This window comes from Rhinolophus sinicus, linkage group LG03 (assembly GCF_036562045.2).
Source record: "Rhinolophus sinicus isolate RSC01 linkage group LG03, ASM3656204v1, whole genome shotgun sequence".
NCBI lineage: Eukaryota > Metazoa > Chordata > Mammalia > Chiroptera > Rhinolophidae > Rhinolophus > Rhinolophus sinicus.
The window spans coordinates 62790010-62805197 of record NC_133753.1 but is presented as its reverse complement, the minus strand read 5'-3'; the positions used below and the strand labels follow the sequence as shown (position 1 = coordinate 62805197).

Here is a 15188-nt window from a genome sequence, read left to right as displayed (position 1 = left end):
GCACCCTGACTCCTCCACCACTACCTATGTTACCTGGGGCCACAGCAGATGCCAAAATGCATCGGTGGCCACCATCCCTTGTTCTTCCTCTGTTCCACCTCCACTAGGAGATACAATACACCCACCTCCAGATGTACCAATGCATGGATCTCCCAGCTGTATTTGTGTGTTGAGCAGAGGACCCTCTGTTGGATTATAGATGCCTGACTTGTAAATTTAAGGGGAGATACAAAGAGGTCTTCTCATTCCACCACAATGCTTACATCCTCATTCATGGTTTTAGTTAATTTAAGTCTTCTTTTTTCTTAGTCTGTCTAGTTGAAGGTTTGTCAGTTTTGTTCATTTGTTTCAAAGAACCAATTCGTGGTTTGTTTTGTTTTTTTCCCATTGTTTTTCTATTCTCTATTTTATTAATTTCCATTATAATCTTTATTATTTCCTTCCACTGCTTGCTCTTCTCTTCCTAGTATCATAAGGTGAAAGGTTAGGTTATTTATTGAAGATCTTTCTGGCTTTTTAATTTCGGCATTTACTGCTATAAATTTTCTTCTAAGTACTGCTTACACTATACCCCATAACTTTTGAATCTGTAGAATATCACTTTGGAATCTTAGAAGGTAGATTCATTAATGCCATATGCTATACAGGATGCCTTATTATTTTTCTTTGAGGGAGACACAAGATTGATGGAAAGAAAAAAGGCATTGGCTTAGAGTTAAATCTCAATTCTGCCACTTAATAATTATGAGACCTTGAGCAAGTTTCAGTATTAAGAAAATTAAATGAGATAATGTATTTACAAATTATTTACTCGATTAACTATTCAGTATTCACTCCCCCTTATTAATAGCACCCAAATTTCCCTTGGGGAATAATCTTCCTCAATTATGTATCTATTGTCTCAATGGGCTTGATCCACTCCCAGACCCAAAGTTGGGCATTAATTGCTCTGAGCCAATCAGAGTAATCTATACATTTTTCTTTTGTCATGGTGATCAGTTTGCTGATGGGAAAACTGGATATTCAAGACCTAAGACAATCAATGTATGACATTACACTGACAAGTATAATTGTTTCAGGGATGTTCTAATCTGAGCAAAACACTTTAATATGATAATTATGAGAAGAGATTATTTTTTAAAGAGAAAGAAGGTAGCTCCCTTCCAGTTGTTACAAGCAACCATCTCTCAACCATGAAGGAAATGAGGATAAAGTCCACCAAATAAAAGAGATAATTATAGGAGAAAAGAGAGTCAGGTGAACAGCTATATGCAAAAGAATGAAAACTAGATCATACCTAACACTATACACAAAAATCAACTCAAAATGGATTAAAGACTTGAACGTAAGTCCTGAAACCACAAAACTCATAGAAGAAAACATAGGAGGTAAGCTCCTTGACATAGGACTTAGCAATGATATTTTAGATTTGACACCAAAAGCAAAGGCAATAAAAGCAAAAATAAACAAATAGAACTACATCAACTTGAAAAGCTTTTGCACATCAAAGGAAACCATCAACAAAGTGAAAGGCAACCTACTGAATGGGAGAAAATATTTGCAAATCATGTATCTGATAAGGGGTTAATATCCAAAATACATAAAGAACTCATACAACTCAGTAGCAAAAAGAAACAATTTGATTAAAAAATGAACAGAGGACCTTAATAGACATTTTCCCAAAGGAGATATCAAGTGGTCAACAGGTATATGAAAAGGTACTCAACATCACTAATTATCAGGAAAATACATGCAAATCAAAACCACAATGAGGTATCACATCACATGTGCTAGAATGGCTATCATCAAAAAGACAAGAAATAAGTATTGGGAAGATGTGGAGAAAAGGAAACACTTGTGCATTATTGATGGGAATGTAAATTGGTGCAGCCACTGTGGAAAACAATATAGAGGTTACTCAAAAAATTAAAAATAGAACTAACATATGGTCCAGCAATTCCCCTTCTGGGTATATACCTGAAGGAAATGAAATTACTATCTAGAAGAGATATCTGCACCCCATTTTCAATGCAGCATTATTTACAATAGCCAAGACACTGAAACAACCTACGTATCCATTGACAGATAAATGAATAAAGAAAAAAAAATATATTATATATATATATATATATATATATCCATAAAAATAAGGAATCCCTGCCATTTGCAACAACATAGATAGATCTTGAGTACATTGTTCTAAGTGAAATAAGTCAGAGAAAGACAAATACCATGTGATCTCACATATACGTGGAATTTAAAAAACCAAACTCCGAGAAACAAAGAACAGATAGATGGTTGACAGAAGTGGGGGATGAGGGGTGGGAGACATGGGGGAAACAGGTGAAGGTGGCCAAAAGGTACAAACTTCCGGTTGTAAAATAAGTAAGTCCTGGAGATGTAATGTACAGCATGGTGACTACAGTTACCAATGCTGTTATTTATTTGAAAGTTGCTAAGAGAGTAGACCTTAAAAGTTCTCATCATAAGAAAAAGAAAATGTAACTGCGAGGTGAAAGATGTTAACTAAACTATGGTAATCATTTTGTAACATACACATATATCAAATCATTATGCTATACAGCTTAAACTAATATAAAGTTATATGTCAATTATATCTCAATAAAACTGGGAGGGAAAAAAAGTCAGAATGCAGATCAAAATACACCTACAGCCTATCCTACCTCTGGATCTTTCAGTTGAGTCTAGAGGAAAAGTGCATGTGCTCAAAACTGCTTGAGTTAAAGATCAGCTTTTTTACTTGCTAGCTTGTCACTTAATCTCTACAAGCCACTCGAGAAAGAACAACAGCACTTACCTCAAAGGGTTATTGCGTAGGTACAATCAGCTAAGGTATGTCTAATAGTCAATACAGTGCCGGGTACACAGGAAGTGCTCAACATATGCTCCCTATTATTACCATTAAAGCTTAGTGATTATGAGACTAGTTTTGGAACAAGATAGCTCTAAGCTAAAAATCCCTGGCTCTTCTATTTACCACTTTTGTGACCATGGACAGATTAACCTCTCTTAGGCTCCATTTCCTCAACTATAAAAATGAGGGGAAAGTTGTGGTAAGAATTAAATCAAATGACATTTTTTTAAAAACACACTTAAAATAATGCCTGGCACACAAATAAATGACAAATGGTTGCTAGCATCATCATTATACGGTAGGTACCAATACTTCCCAAAATTGTCCCAATTTATACTTCTACTCTATGGGACACAAGGGAGTTCTTATTTCTCTATTCTCATCAACACTTAATACTGTCAGACATTTTCTTTTCCCAATCTGATGGGTATAAACTGGTGTCTTGCTATAACTTGCATTTCTCTAATTACTAATGAGGTTGAACATCATTCTATCTGTTGATTGATCCTTCAGGTTTCCTTTTTTGTGAATTACCAGTTCTTATTCTTTGCCAATCCCCTCTCTGTCCACTCCTATGACTGACTACCTGGGCTAGGATATCACTGCCTCATAGAACATTTAACTGGAGTCCTTTGCCTCTACGTTCTCCAAATACTTTAGCCCTCACTAGTTCCCTGTCACTATTTTCCTCTCCATATTACTGATGCCACTTAACTCTCACCTACAGACTCCAGCCCACCTCACTGTCTCCCTTAGGCTCACCAGGAAACATTTATGGAGCTCTATCCTGCAAATACTCTGGCTGTCACCATGCATTCACACTTCCTGCGGCTAGTCTTGTCCTGACCTAACTCCTTGGTTCTGAAAACTGATCTTCTGCCTAGTTTCCCTTTTGTTCCCTTTTCAGTGTTCTGTCTTTGTATACATTTCTCTTTTTTATACATTTGTCCTATAACTTATCATTCTGCAATGTCATTATTCATTCTCTCTGTGCCAGTCTCACTTGATTGTGAGCCCCTGAGGACAAAGACCATGCCTTGTTCATATCCCCAGCACCTAGCGTAGTGGCTCAAATACACCCGGTGCCTAAGAAGAAAAGGAAGGAAGGCAGAGAGTGAAAATGACTGGTAAACTATCTAGTACCCTGGACTTCCTAGGGCTAAGTTCATTTGCCCCTTCTTCTCCACTGTACTACCCCTCTCCTGCCACCGTAAGGCCAAACATCAACCTCAGAACGACAAGCACCACTGTCTGGTCATTGTCAGGTGCTGCACCTACCTCTTATAAACAACCTACTGGACTTCCCTGATGTTGACTGCTCCAAGGGACTCCCACCTATTGCCCACTGACCCCAACCACCTGTCAAATCTGATTGTACTTCACTGGGTCATGGCCCATAAGGTCACCACCCACACACTATTCACAGGATGATCTCCCTAAAATATTGTTTTTATCATGTCATTTGCCTACTCAAGAAACCATAAACAATAATTCCTGGAGAAGTAAGATTAAAATGGTGAGCCTGGAATTCAAGATTCATTCTGCATTACTTATCAAACCTCATTTCCTTCAGTTCTGCAGCATAAATCACTCTGAAGAAGTGTTTCTTTTTTATTATTTCCTTCAACCTCATCTCCTCAAATCAAATACAACTTTTAATATCTAAATATCCCTGTAGGAAGTAATATCAACCAATTAATACTCAGGATTAGACTTTCGGATATTAGCAAGTTAGTCACCTAGACAGGCCGTGAAGGGGAAAAAATAAAGACAATTAACGTAACAGTTCCCTGGAGACTAACAAGAGCAGCAGAGTCTGGTGCCCAGACAGAACTCCAGAAAGAAGTCAGCAAGGCAGCACGGATCACCAGGAGTCACAGGTTGTTGACCATAAGAAAATATAGGATGGAGATCAACAAACCAACTTTAACTTTCTGTTTATGTGTCTCTTATGTTTAAGAAATCCTCTAGGAGACAAAAGGAATCCTGAACATACAAACCAGAGCTTTACCAACCATTCAAAATACTACCACTGAAGCTTTTTCTTCATCTTCTAACTCTTAACCACTCTAACCAAATACAGAATGCTTATGTTCTGTCATCAAGCTCTGTACAAAAGAGAATCAGAGATATCTCCACCTAAAAAACGTGGTAAGAAGTAGACTCAATTTAGATAGATAGACAATATCTATAGATATTATATAGTAAGGTTGTACCTTGCTAGTTAAACAGAGATTTTAACTGTGATATGAAAAAGGATTTGTATTCATCTAAGGTAAGTAGTGGTAATAATGATAAACCCTCTTCTAGCTGCCCAAAGTCTTTTTGGAGGAATAGGTATGCTGTACTCTAAACTAAATGCATATAATCCAATGAATCTTTTTGTTCTTACAATTTCAGATGATCATCTACTACTCTTGCTTTCAATTCAAGAGCTTATAACTATGGCACGTTCGGTATTGTGCTCTATGCCCCTGCATTAAATACCGAGAAGAGTAACATTATCATGCAAAAGGCAAGCAATTTTACATGACTTGCTGTTAGAGGAAAAGCACAATCAGAAAGGGGCATCGATCATTTTCCTTTTTAAATAAAAAAGCCATTTAGTAATAAAGTGAAAAGCTGAGCTAAAAGTATCCCAAACCCACTAATGAGATGCTCCGGAATTCAAAAAACAAATTCCAGGTCATGTACAAATGAGCAAACACTGAGATTCTGCGAAAATGGTCTACTATATACTGTTAAGGACACCACAAAACCAGTCTTAGCTTCCTTACCTCTCTATCATTTACTCCTCATATTTTACCCACTCCTCACCAAAAACAAACAAACCACACCGACCCTAATAATAACTCATGGAATATCCATACCATGGGAGGTAGGCCTATTCTCAAAGAATTTACAACGTTGTTGAAAGAAATGAACTTATTACAAGACTAATATAGACAATATAAGATCAAATGATAGCTTGTAAGAACAACGAATAAGCATTCACAGAGTTAACTTGACAGTGATACAAAAAGAGGAAGGGGTGTCCTCTAAGTGAAGTCCCCAGGAAAAATTCAGCCAAAAAAACTAAAATACAAATCCTCCTACCAGCTCTCATGAGGATGCCCATCTAACAACCCCTTATGTCCTAAGAAGCTCACCAGAAGGCAAAGACAGAAGGAAGTTTCCAAACCATCAAAGGGAATTCCATAATTTAAACAATAGCCAATTTAAAACTACCAGGTTTTTGTGGTTAGAGTGGGGGGGGAAATGAGCACAATTTCATCACCTTATCTATGTTTAAAATGTACTTATCTATTACAAAAATGTATGAACAAATACATGTTAAAATAGGAGAGAAAAGAATTAGATGACCATTCCAAGAGGCCCAACATCTGCATAACAGGTGTTCCAGAAGAGAAGACAGAGAAAATAGACGGGTGGAAATCACCAACAAAATAATTCAAGGAAATTTCACAAGAAAAACCTTCAGATTGCGTGTTTGAATAAACAACACTAGATGAAAATACACCTATACCATGGTATATCATCATGAAATTGTTCAACACTGGGGAAAAAGAAAAACTTAAAAGTTGCCAAAGTAACAAGAATCATAATGGAATTACACTTCTCAACCACTACATTGAGTCTAAAGACTAATTTCTGAAGTACAATTATTTTCAATCCAAGATTCCGTATCCAGCCAGTTTTTCATTTAAACATCAGAGTGAGATGAAAACACTTTCAGACATGCAAGAGAGGTCTCAAAATATACCTCCCATGCACCCTTTACAGGAAGCCGGTGGAGGGGTGCTTCCCAAAAATGAGAATAAATGAAAAAGAGAAAGTATTCAACAAGGCATGCAATACAAAGGAGAAGCAAAGGGAATCCCTAGGAACACACTGAGAGGTGATCCAAGGATGATAGTTGTGAACACAGAGAATCACCAGGCATGACTGAAGTACAGTAGGAGGTTCCTGGAGAGATTTCCCTAAGAAGAAATTAAGAGTTGCTACATGAATCAGTACTTCATTCTTTTTTATTGCTGAACAGTATTCCATTGTATGAATAAACCACAGTTGATTTATCCATTCACTCTTTGAAGGGCATATTTTTTGCAATTAACAAAACTGATACAAATACTCATGTATAAGCTTTGTATGAACATATATTTTCATGTCTCTGGAATAAATGCCCAGGAGTGGGACTGTTAGGTCACACAGTACATCTATATTTCACATATGGCAAGTATATGTCTAATCATCTTCTAGAGGAGCTGTATCATTTTGCATCCCTACCAGCAAAGTATGAGGGTTCTAGTTACTCCACGTTTTCATCAACACTTGGTATCCTCGACAGTTGTGACCTAAGCCGTTCTGATGGATACGTGGCGGTGAGTCTCCATGGTTTTAATTTGCATTCACCTAACGGCTGGTTATGATAAATATCTTTCCGTGAACTGATCTGCCGCTCTGTATCCTCTTTGCCAAACTTTTTAAATTGGATTGTTTTCTTTCTGTTGAGTTTTCAGAGTTCTTTACAAATTTTGAATATAAGTCCTTTGCAGGTATGTGATTTGCAAATATTTCTCCCAGTCTATCATCTGCCTTTTAATTCTCTTAATAGTGTCTTTCATGAGCAAAGTTTTTAATTTGATGAAGTTCAATTCATCAGTTTCTTCTTTTATGAATCATGCTTTTGGTGTCATGCAACAGACAGCCTACATACACCCAGGTCACAAAGGTTTTCTCCATATTTTCTTTTAAAAGCTATGCAGATTTATATTTCACACTTAGATGTGTGGTACATTTTAGTTCATTTTTGTATAATGTGTATGATTTAGGTTGAGGGTCCTTATTTTTGAATGTGGATGTCTGATTGTTCCAACACCACTGTTTTCTTGAAAAGACTATTCTTTCTGCACTTTGAAACTTTGTAAAAAATTAGTGGTCGTATTTATATGGGTCTTTTTCTAGAAAATCTCTTCTATTTCATTGATCTGTCTATCTCTTTGCCAATACCATATTATGGTAGCTTTGTACCGAGTTTTAAATTCACAGTTTGACTCTTGTAACTTCTTTTCCAAAATTGTTTGGGTATTCTAGGTCTGTGGCCTTTCTATAGAAATTTTAGAATCAGTTTTTCTCTAACTACAAACAGTGCTGTTGGGATTTTTATTGGTATTGCATTAAATCTAAAAATCATTATGGGGAAAATCAACATCTTTACTATAGTGAATCTTCCAATTCATGAATACGGTATGTCTCTCCATTTACTTAAATCATCTTTGATTATTTTTAATCATGGTTTTATAGTTTTCAGCATAAAGATCATATACATATTTTATTAACTTTAAACTTTAGTATTTCATTTTGGGGGAGTTACTGTAATTTTTTTTTTAAATTCAGTTTTCAATTGTTTATCACTAGTACATAGAAACATGATTGTTTTTTGTGGGTTGACTGTGAATCACTTGTTAAACTCTTATTCTAGGAATTTTCGTATGGATTCCTTGTGATTTTCTACACTGACAATCATGCCATCTGCAAATAGGGACAGTTTTATTTCTTCCTTTCCAGTCTATATGCCATTATTTCTTCGAATATTTTTGTTGCACCACACTCATTCTCTTCTCATTCTGGGTCTCTGATGACACATATGTTAGACCTTATGATAGTCTCATGGGTCTCCAAGACTGTTTAGTTTAACCTCTTTTTTTTCTGTTGTTCAAACTGGATCGTTTCTATTGATCTATTTTAAAGTATCTGTCGTGTCCACTCTGACATTGAGTCCATCTAGTAAGTTTTTCATTTCCATTATTGTATTTCTCAGTTCTAAAATTTCCATTTAGTTCTTTACACCTTCTGTTTGTTTGCTGAGACTTTTATCTTCCTGTTCATTACTGGAACATGGCCATTATAGCTGATTTTAAAAGTCTTTGAGATAATTTTAACATCTGTGTGATCTTGGCACTGGGATCTGTCTGCTGACTTTTCCCATGTGAGTTCAGATTTTTCTGTTTCTTTTTAAGCTCAGTAATTCTAGATTGTATTCTGGACATCTTGAATATTATGAGACTCTGGGTTTTATTTAAGTCCCACCAAGAATGCTGATATTCTTGTTTTAGCCAGTAATTGACCCAGTTGGGTTCACACTTCAAGTTCTGACTTGCCTTCTGTGGACTGTGTTTCCAATTTCAATTCAGTTAAGTGCTCCATAACTGTCCCATGTAGTGTCCAGTTTAGGGCTTGGGGGTGATCTATCCCATAATTCAGTTCTCCACATTTATGTGTGCTGTTCAGGATCGGGCTCACGCATGCCCAGTGTGGACGTCAGCGCAGCAGTCCATCAGCAACTTTAAGTGGTCAGTTTCCCAAACTCCTCATGCTCCTGAAATCTTCTGGTTCCTTGGAGCTCCCCTTTTCCAGCCTTCCAGCAGAAAACTGGGGCTTCATTAACCCCAATCTGCTGTGTACTTTCCATGACTGTCAGAAGTCAGGGCCAACCAACAGAAGAACAGAAGGAGAAGAAAAGCAATGGGATTTGCTCCACTGTCTTGAGGTCATAGCTCCTCAATTTGAAAGAAAGGCTCCTCTCTCTGAGATTTAGGCTCCTGTCTGCCCCCATTGAGGCCACTGCCAATCATTGTTTGAGGCCTGGGGTGCAAGAGAATGAAGAAAAGGAAAAAAGAAGAAAAAAGAAAAGGATGCAGGATTGCCATGTTTTCTCTGAGCATTAGGAGACCCCTTTCCCGCTTCTTGAGTTAGAGCTAGAGGACTTCTGGTGCTTTGTCAGTCCGTGTCAATAATGCTCACTTCCAAGTTTCAGGATATATTAAGTTCAGGCTGGGGCATACTGGAAGGAAAAAAATGGTAAACTCACCGCTGATTTGGTGGTACTTTGAATTCTGGTCTTCTTTCCCAATGTGCCTCCTACTATTTACTTTTCAGAGTCCTCAAATAGCCACTCCAAGCATTCTGTCCAGGTTTTATAGCTGCATTCAGTGGGAGAGACAGGGTGAAGTGTGCTTACTCCATCTTATCGGGAACCAGAACCTGGACTACTGTTTTTCAAAACAAACTTTGTAGAACTGATTGATTATTTAAACTATTTGTATATCCCTTTGATTATAAATTAAAAATTAAGAATAAATCCTATAATAACCTATCGAGGAAAAGGGACTAGGCAAGCTAGTAGGATCACGATTTTCTTAAAACGTATACACACACACACACACACACACACACACACACACTCTTTTGGATATTACATGCCTAGGAAAAAGTGAAGCTCCTAATTGTGCTTGCTTTATTTCTTAAATCCTAATTTACCCATGGATTTTAATAAATACTATGATTAATAAAAAGTTTTTTAAAGAAAACAATTCAGAGACAGAGGAAGCAGATTGCAGATAAGAGGCCATAAACTGTTTAAGAAACTGAAAAGCTCAGGATGACCAACATTCTGAGTGTAAGCCCAACAATTTCAAGACAAGAGGCTAGAGAAGTAGACAGGAGTCAATGCAAGGTCTTGCATGTAGTGATAGGTGGGTGGACTTTACCTGAGAAAAGGAAGGCCCTGAAGTGTTTTACCAAAGGTGGGGGAGTGACATGATCCAAATTGGTATGTCTGAAGGATCACTCCTGCTGAACACAAAGGTACACGGAAAATTAAGTCTTACTGTCTGAATCTATGGGGTTATACCAAGTTGCAGAACAGTATCCGTGTATATAGTGCGAATCCACATGTTGTTGGGGGATGTGAGTAAGGGAGGGAGATTTTATACACACACACACACACACACACACACACACACACAGAGTCATATCATTCTATCATGTCATGTATAGTGCTATAATTTATATATGTTTATGATTCTGTATGATTAGAAATATGTAGGGTATATATATATCATATGATTATATATGTATGTGGATAAATAAATTATAATATGTATTGAAGGTTTCTGGGGAAAAACACAAGAAACCAGTAACAGAGTTTGGCTACTATGCCCGCCCACAAAAGGAGAGACCTTATCACATCTTTTTATGGAACAGATGAATCTTAACAAGGGCAAGCAACTTTGGAGTAACTTTCATGGACAGTTTTCTATACTGGAATGAAATTACATGTCTCCTACTTTCTTATGACTGGGGAAAGGAAGTAATCATACTTCGCAGCAGTAGTTGGAGACTTCAATCAGGGAGGCAGAAGGTACAGTTGTTCTTCCATAATAGCAGCCCTTCTTCCCAACTCTCAGAGCTTGTGCTCTGCAGCCTCCAAGAAAAAGGAATCCAAGATCCATATTTCAGCACACACACACAAAAAAGCCCCCAGAAGTCAAAACAAAATCACTTCTTTATGGGCTGTGTAGATTTTTCTCTGCATTTATACGGGGCAAGACAAATTAATTCTCAACTATTTCAACTGGGAATAATAAAATTATTTGGTTATCAAACAATGGCATTTACTCTGTTATTTCTTGATATTAATAGGATCCTCACTTGCTTTTAGAGAATCTGGAGTAAACAAACTTTTAAATAATTAAATAAGCCTTTATTTAATTATCTGTCTCATCCAAGGTAATATATATAAAAAGAAAACTGTTTTACTCAAGTTGGTGATTTGGAAAAGCGTTAAGAGATAAGATATGCTGATCATTCACAGCAGGAAGTAAAGATCTAAAACAGGTGGAAAGGCAGGACAAGTTTATAGTCACTCAATGATTAAGTAGTGGTTTTTAAACAAAACCAACTTCATTAAATTGAACACATGGAGGGAACACACATAAGAATTAGTCAGGGGCTGGACTGGTGGCTCAGGCGGTTGGAGCTCCATGCTCCTAACTCCGAAGGCTGCTGGTTCGATTCCCACATGGCCCAGTGGGCTCTCAACCACAAGGTTGCCGGTTCAATTCCTCGAGTCCCACAAGGGATGGTGGGTAGAGGCCCCTGCAACTAAGACTGAACACCGCACCTTGAGTTGAGCTGCCGCTGAGCTCCCGAATGGCTCAGTTGGTTGGAGCACATCCTCTCAACCACAAGGTTGCCAGTTCGACTCCCACAAGAGATGGTGGGCTGCGCCCCCTGCAACTAAAAACGACAACTGGACCTGGAGCTGAGCTGCGCCCTCCACAACTAAGACTGAAAGGACAACAACTTGATTTGGAAAAAAAAAAAGTCCCGGAAGTACACACTGTTCCCCAATAAAGTCCTGTTCGCCTTAAAAAAAAAAAAATTTAGTGAGAAATCCAATCTACAGAATATTTTTAAAGAAAAACTATTTTTACGCTTAGGTATATACTCGCATTTATATACCAAATGGAAGCAAGTAAACAAAATAACAAACTTTAAAGATCCTAGGAAGACTCCCTTTGATGAAAATATATAGTAAGTACAAATTATATTAATTTTACAATATTCTGAATTCCCCAAACATTAGAGCCACCTAAATACAAAGCTAAAAAACTTCTAAATCAAACAGAAATCATTTTCTGGAAGCTCTAAGTGATTGTATTTTATAAGAAGAGTTGAATCTCTATATAATATGGTTTTGAGAATCTAAGCCTTAGTCATCCAAAGGTGATTTTTTTTTTTATCAACTAGTATTTACGGTATTCTTTAACAAATTATTCCAGAACCTCAATATATCTTTTTCTTAACAAAAAATAAAAAAATGAACTTTATAAAAAATGTAACAACCAGAAATAAAAGTGTTACCGTATTCGCCCACATCTCCATTTATGCTCTCACCAAATACAAAGATACTGTGTGCTATCATTTGGCCACTGAGCATAATATAAATGTCAAGTTAAAATGCATATAATCCCTGCCCTTTAAGAGGCTTACAGTTTAAAAGAGAATACAAATGTATTTTTAAAGTAAAATAAACAATGCAAACAAATGGAAAAGTCCACATAAAAATAAACCAGGCAAAATCTAGAATTTACTAAAACATACTGAGAAAAATGTGTTGGCCCAATAATAACTAGTGCCTATATTGTGGTCTCAATCGTTTCCCGATACAAGGAAACAGGTTTCCTTGATTATAACTGGTGCAGGGAACGTTTAAGGAAAGCCTGAAACACATGATAACAAAGAACACTGGAGTTACATCAGAATGACACAGCAGCCAATCTGAACAGGCTTCCACTGACCAAAGACATGAAAATCTGAGCATCGAAAGAATAACTGCAATGAGTTGAAATATATAAAAACCCATGAGTTCATGGTGATACTCAAAACCAAAAACAACTCAGGGATCACATTAGGGTACAACTCGTTATTCTGAAAATTGGTAAACAAAAGGGAAGAAAACTCAACTCTTTATCCTGTTCTTCTAACAGTAACTTATATTTCAGTGGGGAACAAACAGCTGATGAAATAAAGTTCTACTTTGTAGAATAATTCCATTCAGAAATTTGGAAGCAATGAAAAAATATCAGAAAAATCACCATTTTGCAACCCTTATGGAAACAATGGATTTAGACAACATACTCTTGCCAACAAACAACGTGAATCTCAGCAAGTCTCTAGATCTAACTACCCATTCACAGGAAACAAAGAGAATAAAGGAACATGTTAAAAGACACCACAAAGACGTGATCAGCCAAATTCAGAATCTGGATTATTCTCTCAAACTAAGAACAGTTTCTTCAACAACTAAATGGCAACCCCTCCCCACCAAAACAAAACAATAGTAGGGAGCCCCACTCACAGATGAAGAGCCACTTAAGAGAAACGTCAACCAAAGGCAATGTGCCTACTATATATGTGAATCTTGATTTGAACAAGTCAACTGTAAAAGGGTATTTTTGAGAAAAATTAAACACTAGCTAGATTTTAGATGGCATTGAGAAATAACTTAATTTCATTAGATGTTTAAGACTATTGTGCTTATGTTACTAAAAAAGGAGTCCCCTAATGTAAATGATGGACTTTAGTTAATCACAATATATCGATATTGGTTCACCAATTGTAACAAATGTACCACACTAATGCAAGAGGTTATAGGGAAGCTTAGGGGGGAGGGGTGTGGGGGTGGGGGGGGGTAGACGGATATTGGAACTGTACTTTCTGCCCAATTTCTCTGTAAACCTAAAGGTTCTAAAAAGCAAAGTTAAAGAAAAACTGGAATGTGGGCTTCCTCTCCAATGAGGTTCTCTAACCCATTCTTAAAAGTGGTCAACTGAGGAGTTTCCAAAGCCCTACTACTTCACATTTTCAATAATACAGATATCCCCCAAATTTTCCTAAAGTTTAATATAAACTACCTCCAGTGTGTTCTCATACCATTCTTTGTTTTGTTTTGTTTTGTTTTTGGTGAGGTTAAGTGGCTAAGACTTTCTATGCTCCAATAGACACAATTTAATGGATTCACAAAATTATCAATCATCAACAAAGCTCTCCTAGGCAAAGTAATATCTGTCAAATTTTGATGTATCTCCAAATACCTCCCCCCACTTCAACCCCATAAAATGAACTGCCCTGTATGGCAATTCATAACTCTATGAAATAAACAATGTTTTCATTTTTTAAAGGAGCCCTTATCTGTTAGACAGAGATACATACTTAATTATTTATAACAATATGTCTAGAATCTTTTCAAATACTCTAGCAAGGTGGGGAAAAGTGTTAAAGGAATAAGATACAGATGCAACAAAACTGGACAAATGCTGATAGTTCTTGAAGCTGAGTATTGAATACATGACTATTCATTATATAATGCTCCATTTTTGTGTGTATTCGAAATTTTTCATAATGAAAAATTAGGGGGAAAAGTTTGCCTGTCTCACTTGCAGGATTCTAGACATGTATCAAATTTTGTGAAGATTGGAATAGAAATCTAACTTTTTAAAAAGTATTGATGGTAATTCTTGAGGTACTGTAGAATTACTAATGATCAGATTTGAAATCACAGGACAGAAGGTTTTTCTCCTCTTATATCAGCATTGCATACAAAATTGTACTTTTTTTTAAAGTGGTATGGTGAGATACAGCTCAAGAGATCATGAAAATGCAGAAGTAAAGATAAGTAGGATATCACTATAAAACACTTATTTAAATGGGAGAGAAGAGAGGATAAATAATCTAACAGACTAGGGAGGCAATTATCCCCTTTGCACAAAGTTTCAAAGCAAATAAATTGAAAAACAAAGGTTAGAACATAGAATAGTCACAAATGGAGAGAAGGAAGAAACAAATAAATGGTTACATGGAGATGTGTCTCTGAACAGTAATATTAATAAAAGGAAAAGCTTAGCAAGTTTTATGGATCTCTTCACTAGGGATACTTTAGAGAACAACTGAGTATAGAAGAAGTCCT

At 36.6% G+C, this 15188-nt stretch overlaps 1 protein-coding gene across 3 annotated transcripts in view; it reads right to left on the bottom strand.

Annotated features, from left to right (window-relative positions):
• Positions 1-15188, bottom strand: part of TTBK2 (tau tubulin kinase 2) — a 130295-nt gene that overhangs the window by 79763 nt on the left and 35344 nt on the right. Inside the window, exon 2 of one of the 3 annotated variants that reach the window (XM_019725390.2) lies at positions 9747-9858. The exons of the other annotated variants lie outside the window; for them this stretch is intronic. The gene's annotated coding sequence lies outside the window, so the exon portion shown is untranslated. The remainder of the gene's footprint in view (positions 1-9746; positions 9859-15188) is intronic. 3 annotated transcript variants of the gene reach the window in all.